The sequence below is a fragment of the Homalodisca vitripennis genome, chromosome X (genome assembly GCF_021130785.1).
Source record: "Homalodisca vitripennis isolate AUS2020 chromosome X, UT_GWSS_2.1, whole genome shotgun sequence".
NCBI lineage: Eukaryota > Metazoa > Arthropoda > Insecta > Hemiptera > Cicadellidae > Homalodisca > Homalodisca vitripennis.
The window spans coordinates 100,402,574-100,415,903 of NC_060215.1; positions in this window are offsets into that span (position 1 = coordinate 100,402,574).

Below are 13,330 nucleotides of genomic sequence, written 5' to 3' on the forward strand. Positions count from 1 at the left end.
CCGATTTTACTGATACATCTCCCAGCTCATAGTCATTGTAAAACAATGCTGAGTAGCTTTCAAGGTATTACAAATGTTCAACACTAACCTATATAGTATACTATACATTGTTTTATTTACATTCAGTTGCCACTGGCGTATAAACATCATGCTCCAAAACGTCTGAATCAATACCAATAGAATGGAATAGCAAATTACCAGTTTGTATTTCACTGTCTTGTTTATTATGAAACCTTAGTTCATGTTATAATTAGTTTTCTGTGGAAGTATTGGGGTTCATTGTTATTTAAAATGTGAAAATACGCCCTAATATTTTATAAACTTTGTATGTGCTATTCACAGCCATGCCATAAATCACAACTTAAAGTAACTTATTTTGGCATTTTAATTTATACTTAATTATGAAGGAAGAAGCCAGTTAACAAAGATTGCGAATGACACATCTGCCTCTCCAGTCAGAATGCGAGGTGTACCTCAGGGAAGTTGTCTTGGTCCTGTACTGTTTAATCTGTACTTTTCGGACTTACGTGTATCAAACATTGTACGGCACATTTGTACACCAATCACTGCCAGTTGCACTTGGCCTATGATCCTTGTTCAGTGCCTGAGGCTTTTACCCATATAAACTCAGACGTTGAGAACATCAATAAATGGTCTGTTGATAATGGGTTCAGGCCCAATGTAGGCAAGTGCACTGTCCTTCATGTCATCCCACAAAATCTGGTGCGGGCCTTGACGGATAGAGATGTGGGGATCGCTCTTGATGGTGCATTTTTGGCAGTGTGTGACCAGGCCAAAACTCTCGGCATCTTGTTTATAGCGACCTAACTTTCGCTGATCACGTCACTCATGCTATCCAGCGTGCTCTTGGCAGATTAAGAGGCCTGCTGCCGGAGCACGGAGCTCTTGGATTCAGAAGTCTGCTGCCGGAAATCGCCAAGCTTCAGCTTATGCAGTCGATGGATTTTTCACTACTGCTATCCTGCTTACGGTAACAGCATCTCGCGGAGTGACGTCGATTGCGCTCAGAGACTTCAAAGCTCAGCTATAAGTTTCATTTTCAATTTGAGACGATTTGATCACGTATCCCCCTTTCGGGATGCTGCTAAGTTGCTGCCAATGGAATCCGTCTGCAGGATGCTGACGTGCTGCATGGTCCACAAAATCCTATCACACAAGGAACCACGGTACCTGAGTGAGCGGTTGTTGTTCCGGGAGGAGGTCTCGCAACGTAGCACCCGCCATAGCTATCTGCTAAACATTCGTAGAGTCAGATATGAAGTCTGAAGAAGGAGTTTCTCATACTTCGGCCTTAAATTGTACAACGACCTCCCCCTTAGCCTAAAATAATGCAGTTGTTCCTCATTTAAAAGGAAACTTAAAAACTTTTTGATTGTTGACAATTAACTTAGTTAAGCTATTAGTATGTAAGAATAACAAATTTTACAGTTTTTACCTCTGCATTATTTTAAATTAGCCGCTAGATTTTATTTTACCTGTTTAAATTTAGTTTAGTTTAGTTTTTGTTATCTAGTTTTTAAGGCATTCAGTGACGAGTTGTTCTGAAAAACAGTAACTGTACTGAGAAACGCTTGTAAATAAAGGCTTTTTTATTATTTATTTAAAGGTTGTAATTTTTATATCAATCATTAACTACAAATTATTACTGCATTAAGCAATTATAAAACAGCAGATCAAGTATTTCTTTTTTCAAATAAAGTTACTGAGTATATAATTTTTGAAGTGTTTTTGAAAATATCGTGAAAATTATATTTTTATTTTAAACTAATATGTTTTGGGACGTACTCTTGGCAGATGCAAAAACGAGTGCTATTCATACGGAATCTTTCTTATACTTGATTAATCTTCTAATCTGCTCTGGAAGTTTTATTTGAAAACGTTACGGTTGCAACAAATAAACATTAAAAGGGGGTATCCACCTCACAGCTGCTATTATACAATACAACACAATAACTTTTGTGCCCTGTAATAAAACATATTTCATATAATACAAAACACGTATATTTTATTGAAAGAAAAAAATCAAAGTTCCATTTTGGATTATTGGTGCTTGCAGTAAAAATTTATAAAAAATGTATTGTTTATATTTATTAGTAGGATACGTATAATGTGGTGATGAATTACGTAAAATTCTAGAAATTCTTACCAAGTTCAATCGTTTGTTGAAGGCTAATTGTATAAAGATATAAATAAGGATTATCGCGCTATGTGCCTACAATGTATGTATAATACAGATAATATATTTTAAATTACATTAAAATTAAAGCGATTTATATGTTATAGATCCTAAGAGAATACATATATAATTTGGATAAAATGGCGTTAGGGGTATAGGAAATTCAGATTCCCCACAAACTCTGTCTTCTTTATAAAATTCAAATAAGCCACATGTTTTATTCAGGGAATAAAGATTTTTTTAATGCATATTCTTATTCCTTTCAAAAAGCCCAGAAAAAGGATCCTTATATAAAAAGTATTTATATGTTTCTGAATAAAATAAAAATTCATGAGGAGTTGATTAAAACTACTATATCTTTTTCTTATAATTATAATCTGCCGACCGCAATAATAACGTTAGCAACTAATAATTTGTAAATAACCTTAACTGAATTGAACTGAACTAATTTAGTGTTATTTCCTTCAACTATGCATCCTTTTTGGAATATGCGCAGTTCATAATACTAGTTATTTTCTCAAGGATCAATGCTCTGTTTACAGGCCCCCGTTGCAGTTGAACGCTTAGGGGGTTGGGATATTGTAACCTTTGCTGCAACGTGGGATTGGTATATCAGCACACCAGACGCTCACTATCCTTCACATAGCTACTTTAATAAATCCAACTGCATAAGGTTTTTCGACCACTTTTGTTCACTGCCCGGTATAGAGCACTCATGTATGGTTTCCCTGTTTTTAGAAACATTAATGTCAATGTAGGTGTATGATGAGCACCCTTTCGTGAGTATTATAATTAAAAAACCTTTTAAATTTTGTTTAGTTGAAATATTTGGCATCTAATGATTTGAAGGATAATTGTATTAAACAGCGATTAGGAATAAACATCACATTATCACAACTCTACGATTGAGGTTCATAATCAAAGACTATGCCGAACCTGAAGTCTTGAAACAAAGATGGTTTAGTGTTTCAGCAACTTGGTAACAAAAAGCAGGGAAGGTTGTCACCTCACTAGGTGTATCAAATATTCTCCTCATTTTATAGACAGTAGTCCTCTGAGGACGTTCTTCAGAGAGGATGAGTTAGTTCGCGATGATGTTGCTGGCCTGGGAAATGACACTCGAGAAGATTACTGCTATTTATCGAAATTTTCATATGTAATCCCATCTATTGTTTTAAATGGTAACTATGGTGATCATAGGTTCTCTTGAAAGATGCATTCTTGTCTTGAGCAGTGAAAGTTATATTTTCTATCAGTCTAAGGGAAGTCAAACACTCTTCTAGTGTTGTAAACCAAAGTAAGCACTGCATCATATCATCATAGACTTCAGTAGTTTCATTAACCTTTTCGTTTATTCAGAGTATATTACTATTTTAATAACTTATTTAGCCTTACTATGCATCGTCAAAATTTGCAGGATTCTTGTAAATAAATGCGCAATTTAACCTATTCTGTGTTTATATACAAATTATTCTTAAGGTTGGATTATATAAAATAAATCAAAAATTATAAAATAGGTGTTTTTAAGTAGAGAGATAACAAAATGTTATGTAGTAAAGGTAGAGAAATTGAATGTACTGAAAAATCGAGTCTATCTCGACCCAAATTGATTATCAGCCACTCGCTGAGTGAGATTCGGTCCCAAGGCAATTTTCTGGTTATTTACTAATATTTCTTCAGGCTACCACCAGTTCTTTATTGCCATGATTTTTGTAATTATTACTTGTCTAATGATCAAATGCGCAACTGAAAAATAGTAGTCAGTTACTAAAATATTCATAACTATTATATAAATACTCGTATATACGCTTTATTGCACATTTTCGTAAATACTCGAATAAATAACCCACAAAAAAGACATACAAAAAACAAAAAATATTATTAAATTGAACTATTATGATGCGTTGATACATATTATAATAGTTTAATTATATATATATATATATATATATATATATATATATATATATATATATATATATATATATTGCTTACCATCGTTTTTATTGATGATTTATCGATGTAATGAAGTAACCAGACTTCGACCACAAATATACTACGCCTTTCACGAAAATGTGATATAATGTACTACAAACAAGGTTCTAATATATTACTTTTCTTCACAACACCTACTTTTTATTTTAAAATTTATTTTATTTTATCAAACCGTAAAAATCATATTTTATTGTATTGTAAAAACCCAGCAAAGGTTAAACTCATTTATTTACATGAATACTGCAGATTTTGTTAATTAATAATATGCCGAAAACATGAAATCATAGTAAAAATGTATTGTAGATTACTAAAAACAGTAATGTACTGCGAATAAATAAAAATATGGAAGGAACTATTGGTTTATAATAATTTTATGCAGTAATTGGTTTAGATTCTGTTTAAACACGAGGACTAAAACCTGTAACGAGATGATAGAGAGTATAATTTTCGATGCTAAGTTGTATCAAATACGTTTATATAACCATTTGAGTTTTTTGTTATTTTCTGATTGTGATTCTAACTGTCTAAAAGAAGAGACTAAAAGTTTCTTTATTAAGCATCACCATTTAGCTTACATTATGTTAATTGTGATCGTTAATTTATATGACATAGAATATAAATAATAAATCAGCGATGTGAACTGCTAACTATCATCTAATTTTATATAGTTAATCCGAAACTATTATTGCTTTTAACATCTCTTGACTGAAGATGGTGCTCCACAGTGAAGGTGAAATACTTAAAGAATTTAATAGTTGTATGCAACGGTTTCAAGCTATGAACAGGAAAAAAATAGATTATAGCCTAACAACGGCCACTTCAGCCTAAAAAATAAAATATAAGTGTTTCATTGTAATCTGTGCGTTTTCTCTTGTTTGCCAATGAAGACACAACACAATACAAATATACGACAGGAATACTGATAATATTTTGAGAAACAAAAATGGAAGGAATAACATCATATACAGCGAAAATAAATGAATAAAATAAGTGGGATATGTTTGGTTTTATAAAATAATCCTAAAAAGCAGGTTATGAACAGGATCGCTGTTCTACAACATGCATAACCTACAAGCGGCCAGATGCAGACGGCACAGGCTGTTAATAGGCAAGGCTGGGTGCCCTACCTGTTTAGATTAAAAAACTAACAATACGCTGATTCTGACCGTTCAGAGGGTTACATTATATTTGTGTTACCAAACGTTTTGTAATATTCCGAGTGTTTTTTTTTTTATTTTGTACTGTTACTTTGGGATGTATAGGTATTGTTTTTGTTATTGTTATTACCTGTCATTTATATTTTGGTTGTTACTTAGGAAATTTTTACTATTTGAATGGTTTAATATTGTATTTTTTAAGATGTAGGTACTGTTATTTCTGTTCGTATTTGTTTATATTCGCATTTTATTTATATTCGTTGATTATGATCTATTTATTATTGGAAATAAAAATATACAATACAATTATTTTGGATAGCATAATAACTATTGCAATACTTTAAATAAGCATTGTCTCTATTAGTTATTTCTTATTTTTTAATTCCATCCAAATTAATATATTTTTCTGTTGATAGTTTGTATTTTAATAACTTTAATTTTTGTTTCATTATTTAAATTACATTTTCATAGTTTTACAGGTTATTTATGATATTATTGTTTTAAATACACATTTGCACCTATGATAATACGAAAATACTAGATTTAGTTTCAAATAGCGACTAACTAGAGGGGATAATAGCAAAAGTGTTAGCTTTTCGTTTTATTTGTTTAAATAAAGAATTGAAATTATGTTTATTATAAGTTTTAATATAATAATTATTATTAAACGAACAAAACTCCATTAATTCCAGTTGTGTAAGAAATGGTGATAATTATTTGAAATATTCTGCATAATTACATGTTAAATTAAATGTGTGATATATTCATTTAAAATTAGCTGTCACCCGCATTTACTCGGTATTTATTTTGATAAAATAATTATATCACGAGACATCGTAACATAAAATATAGCATAAATTTAAAATGGCGTCATATTTAATGCTGTAAAATTAGTTTTAATTATGACTTTTAAAATTGTACATGGGAAGGAAATGAATCTTTAAATAAAGGTGATTTGCATTGACAGTAATCAATAGTAAATCAATGTGCAGGACGTCATATAAAACTTGATAAAAATAAAAATGTTAAACACTCGTGATGTGAATATTTGATATTGCCATGAACACACACATACTTATATGTATATATATATATATATAGAGAGAGAGAGAGAGAGAGAGTGAGAGAGAGAGAGAGTGAGAGAGAGAGAGAGGGAGGAGAGAGAGAGAGAGAGAGAGAGAGAGAGAGAGAGAGAGAGAGAGAGAGAGAGAGAGAGAGAGAAGAGAGAGAGAGAGAGAGAGAGAGAGAGAGAGAGAGAGAGAGAGAGAGAGAGAGAGAGAGAGAGAGAGAGAATCTATTTGAATCATATAGAAATTAAGTATCACACAAAAAGTAAATTAAACCATATTATTGTTTCATGGTTTTTATTGTAATTATATACTACTCTATCGTCAAACATCAAATGAAATATTTAGAATTGCAGGGGAGCCCATTTATATGTTTTACTATTTTAATATACATTATTATATGTCATTATGTTATTCGTTACAAAATATACGGAATCTGTGTTTTGTTTTTTAATTTTGTTTACTGTTGCAATAGATTATAATAAACAATGCTGATAAGTTGGATGGATGATGACAAGTTTAGGCATGACAATGAACCTAGCGGAGATTGAATAATTACGACAACCTATAACGGATAAAGTTTTAAAACATTCCCTTACCAGCCTTAATGGAAAGATCTATCGATTTAAGGGACTTAATAACGGCCTGGCTATCAGGTAATATTCAAATCCATTCATCAACATAATCTTGAATTAATCCATTACTATCGAAAGTTACAATAGCGCTGACTTCAGTCTGAAACATTGTGCAATGCTCTCCCAGAGTTTCACTAAGGGCTGTTCACGGATATGAATAACACACTCCATAGCCAGATCAGGCTATTTTTATATTATATTCTCAAGTTTCATACTATTTTATGCTGCCTGTTCGCTTAGAACAATGGTAGCAAAGGATTGCAACCTTGCATCAAAGAACAAATCAAAGTACATATGAACTGAGAGAGAGGACTATTGAGTAACATACCAATTCCCAATGATTCTAAAAGTATGTTCAGAGCTTGGGTAATGCCAATAATTCCCGTCCTGTTTCCTGTGACAATAGAAGGGGAGTTATCAAAATGACATATGAATAGATTTATTTAGAGATATAAAATACTGAAGAATAAACTCACCTCTAGGATTTGTGTTCCCCAGGCACTGCGATGTTGTGAGCTAGCATCACAATCTACGAGCGGGTTCATGATTGCCAACTTTCGAGTTCTCTACCAGAAACCCATTGCCTTGTGATGGGGGAAGTATCGTGGTATCACATTACAATAAAGGCAAGCAATTCACTTCTCTTTTTGCAATAATGTATATTCTCACATTATTGAGAAAGTTACATTCTAACAACTTACCCTCGATTTTCCCAGGCCCACCACTCCCTCTCAACATATCCGAATTCCTGTATTAGAGCCAGACAATAGCCTCCCTTGAGGAAAAAACTGCCAAAAAGCAGAAGATGCAATTTGGTGGCTTTACTGAGATGAAAATCAATCTGGGCGATCCTCAACATCACATTTAGTAGTTATAACGGAGAAAGTGACGTTCTACAGTCCCAGATTTTCCCTAAAACGACATTATAATGGCCTTAAACCAAACATCAACTACTAGACAGACAAAGTTATAGCCTTTTGGGTCGGGCTTGGCTTAAAGCTGCCCTGTTGTTACTTTGAGGTTAGGATGATCTCATTGGAGCATATCAAGAACTTGTTCAGTAGACCTTTTTATAAGTTTGGAATGTGCTTTAAAAACACCGTCATAGTTTTCATTATGTCCTTACATAGCCCAATGATAAGCTGACCTAATCTCCAATTGGTCTAAACTTTCCCATCCATGACTCCAGCCATTGTTTTGCATCATCGTTGATGCAAGATGTGGAAAGCACTCCTTTTTCAAGGTAACTGCCTGAAAATGGTGGAATATTTCGGCCCTCAAAGGGTCTGATCGCATCCATGAGTGGTTCCTTCATGACCTTTTTGCCAATTCACGAAATACCTAAACTGTACTATTATTTTGCTGTTAATACGTGCAGTACAAAGTACTTGTCTATTGAAAACTGTTTCCACAAAAAGTAACAATGTGTCGTAACACGAAATTCTTCTGTTACCTATAAATTGTGTTAACTGGCAAACTTACTTGGATAAAAACGAATCCGCAAACTAATCAGTGGCCTTAGTGAAAAACTTCTATGTCGTCATCAGGGCGTTGTTTAAATATTATATTGTAAGGGAATTACATGAGTAATATGCTTAGTTTACGCATTGTTGCTAACTTTAAAATCCTGTAAAACACAACGCGTCATTACAGCGACTATACTAAGCTACTACATAATGTTGCGGGATTTTATCTATATAAATCAAAATAAATGTTGCTCGTTGCTACAAACGACTAGACATATGTACATACTCTTATTTTAAAATGCTCCTAATAGTCCAAATAATCTTCTTTGGAAAAAATAGAAAATATGTATGGGTCCTCGAGTTTCGAATTAAACGGGAACTTTCAAGGATTTCAAGATGTAGTAGTGTACTGTAAACATAAATGTGAATATATAATATTATCTGAGTTACAGTATAAATAGAACCATATAGTTTATTATATATATATATATATATATATATTATTTAAACACTTCTATGAAATTCAGCTTAATGAACAAAGTAGTGAACAATGCACAGAGGAACCCATATTCCTGTGACTCCTAAAAATTTTAGGGAGTGCTAAATTATAAAATGGACACGGCCACTGTGGTTGACGGTTTGGCACCTTCTTTAACATCAAGACCATGGGGTCGTATGAACAGTATGTGCTACACCAGGCGCACTCAGAAGACGTGCCCCCCTTCGGCTCGGACACGTATCACCATTGGGGTTGGTCTCAAACATAGACAAAAGGCATTTGGAAAGGAAGAATTAGAGTTACTAATAGGAAAGAGAAGAGAAAGGTTCATTCAGCTGTAGATTTGTTTTGCAAACAGTAGAATGAAAGACGAGAACAAGCCCTGAACAAGAAGAGACAAGTACAGTAGAGTAGAGAAGATACCTGAGTAGAAGGGTACCATGGGATTATCACAACGTAGTAGCTAACCTTAGAGGGCAACAGCCTTGTATGGCTCGATCTTTTCTTCCACCTTAGATTTTCTATTGACACCTCTGAGCCCTCCACACGAAGTAAGTGCAGTTAAAACTCATTTTTACCAAGATTATAATCCGAGTTTCGGATAATATCCTTTCTGATTCAATAAAATCAATTTACACGTTTTGCATTGACAATAAATGTAACTTATAATAATACATAACTCAATTATAAATGACAAATCATTCAATTTAAAATGTATAAACTTATAAGCCAAGCCCTGCACACGACATTTCTGGTCACTCGCTTAGCAACTCATAGTTCTATTTTACTCATCAACTACCGTCCGCTACCAAAAGCTAGTAAGTAAAGAAATGCAAAGTACAATATACGCTCTGGTACGTTGCCTTTCATTTAGATTATCAGTTAAATATGTTTCATATCATAACAAACATTGTGAGCCAATATAACCCAAATCCAAGCACATAGGCTTAGATGAAGTGGATGTTCGCCTGTTTGCTGAAGACAAATATAAATATGCTTCTTAAATATCGCACTCGTCTACCAACTTCAGGCAAAATTGTATATTATTTAGTTACGGCAATTCGATATAACATATTTAATACATTATTAATGGTATTATATGTGTGTAATTAATTTATGCAACAATATTGGAACACATAAAAGGAGCTTTTCTTTTCCACCGTTTTACTGGCTGTATATACATGAAAATACTATACTAATAGATTAATTCTCACCACACGCGCCCACAAATCTAAAGTATAGCCCGAATATTTTGTAGGCAGTCTTTAATCGTCAAATGCAATCTTATTTATTTATTCTTCCAGCGGAGTTACACCAGTAGTACACATAAATAAGTTTAAAAAGTATAAACGATTAATAGCACTAATAATATTTACATATATAATTAAATAATCAGCAAAACAGCGAATAATTAATAAATATAAGTAAGTTAACAAATAATCAGCAAAAAGGGAACATAACAAAGAAAATAATAAATAGTCAAATATAAAAACAAGCAACAGTAATAAATGTGTGGTGTATGGTAAGAAATAAATAACAACAAGGGGATAAAACAATTTGACAAATGACCATAAGCAAAAATAACAATATAATGAGCAACATACAAGAAAAGATAAACAATCAGGAACATGCGTAAACATAAATAATAATCAACAACATCTTAAATGAAATGTGACGTGCGTGCTTGTGTGTGTGTGTGTGTGTGTGTGTGTGTGTGTGTGTGTGTGTGTGTGTGTGTGTGTGTGTGTGTGTGTGTGTGTGTGTGTGTGTGTGTGTGTGTGTGTGTGTGTGTGTGTGTGTGTCATTTGTATATTTTGTTATCGTTCAATGTAGGTACCAAGTATTATATGAATTGTATGTGGGTATTAAATTTAATGTGATATGAAGAATTCTCATTAACAAGTCCAAATAGCCTAATTGAAAACACAAGTTTAAAGCCATTTAAAAACTGAATGATGAATTATGGCATTTTATCGTCATATAGGTGGCCTAAATCTCAGGTGTTTATAAAATGATATCAAGAGCTACTAAATATTTTCCACCGGCACACTAACGTTTATAGATGAATTATGTTCTAAATGATAGTTGAAAATACTAGCCTTTAACTAGAGTTTGGAATCCAACAGTGACAGTTTCACAACCAGTTGGTGGTCGAAACATTGTTTGTGACTAATATCCAATGAGGCATTTTATTATCTTGAGATGAAAGAATAGTGTCATATCATGCTCTCACTACTAGAAATGAGAATGACAGAGAAGAGGGTGGACGGCTTGTGGAGGTCAGTAGGTCAGCGATCGATGTTATATTTGTCCGCAGAGTGTCTTTAGGCCTGTTAGAACTTCCATGCTATAAATAATACCAATTTAAAAACTATTTTCTGCATATTAAAAATTAACATTACATTTAAATGTCATTTTAACCTCAGAACTACTTCACAATCATAAAATATCACATTTGTTTTATTCCTTCATTTTTAACTACAATTAATTTCTTGCGTATCAGTATTATTTAAATAATTGTTAGTAATGTTTCTATTAGTCATGTTAAAGTCTAATAGAAACTATCTACCCTTCAACATAAATTACACATAAAAACTCTAATGTAGCTATATTTATTTTAATAACGGAATATAATTCTATAAATGATGTTGCCACCAGCCTGAGAGTATGAATTTCAGTTCTATTAAATCAAGGTGTAATATTCTAATGTGATTGTTATGAGCGTTGCATGTTGCACGGAACTGTGATAGGATAATGGAATAATACACGAAGCGGTGTTATATTGCTTCCAGTTATTTACATATATAATAGGGTTTCTCTATATCACTATTACATAACATTTACTAGCTCAGTGCAAAAAAATGTTTATTTATTATGCAGTCATATTTAAAAAGAACATTCAGGTTACTTTATAATTATATGCTATAATTATATAACTACGTGCTATGGATTGACAGACCACTAGCACAATTTAGCCAGTACTAGTGTACCTGTATATTATGAAGTGCGATTTCTGAATCATGTAAAAATCATACCAAATAGCAAAGTAATACAAAATTATGGATTGGGCTTGTTAATTAATTACGACGGTGCATGGACGAAAACTATTATTAATTTGGATGATAATGTAAAGCTTTCTTATTAATGGTGTAGAAAAACTAAACAATGTTCATGTCTTTTTTATTATGCTCCTAAAAAGCCACGTTACAATTCACATTTTTTTATTTATTAAATATTATAGTCATAATTTACACTACTTGTGTTTATCTTTGTTATCTTTTATAAACCAAAATATGTATATGTTTTCTGTTTCAGGGACTTTTATATTACCCAAAGAAATTCCTACATATATTTTAATCAAAAATATAATACAATAAGATAATTATGATTCCAAAATAACACGGTAACTATAATTTGAGATTTTGATTATAATTTTTGATTATTTGCATTAAATAATAATATCATTTATACCGCTGTAATTCAGTTTATTAATTTTGCAGACCAGTTTCAGATTTATGACAGATACGATACTAATTAAATTCTATAAATACGGGAAATAAAATTAAAATTATATTTATAACATTTGCTTTAGAAATTGTCAATTATATTATTTACCGAAGATTTAGAACTAACACTATAGAAATTAATAGCACAAGTCTTTACGTTAGTTTTTGCGTAGTTGGTAAGCCTGTACACTGAATCAGCGAAAGATATATCGGAAAAAAACGAAATGTGCTCTGAAATAGTGCATCGCAACACTGCGGTCGCGCTGAGGTGGATAGTTCAGGTTCGGTGAATTCTAGCACTGACCAAGTGACGGCCGTGAGTCTAGGCCAATGGGTTAATATGAAATTAATTTGGTGATATATTGCTATTAATATAATTTTGCATTTTAATCAGAAGACAATTTTTAATAATTCCAATGTTTGGATTTTAATCAATTTACAAAATTGGTTTTACGTCCATCCATGTGAAATAAATAGGTGACAACTACAACTCGTGTTTTTGTCGATTTGGGTTTTATACTTCTATTCTGAGAAAAATTCTGAAAGATCAAAAATATAAATATCAAACGAGTTCATTAAAGAGTTAGAAACTCCAAATCACCATGAGGTCTGCGATATTGCACACATACTGTCGCGGCTGATATGCATTGGCAATAACTATAGTGGTGCTATATTTGGTCAGATGAAGAATTTCTAATCCTCTAATCTACTATTTGAAGATAACCTACATTTAAAGTAGCATTTACGTTACGTTGATCAAGTACGTTAAACGAGTCTGAGTGGAACAGTTTTTAATCTGTCATAAGAA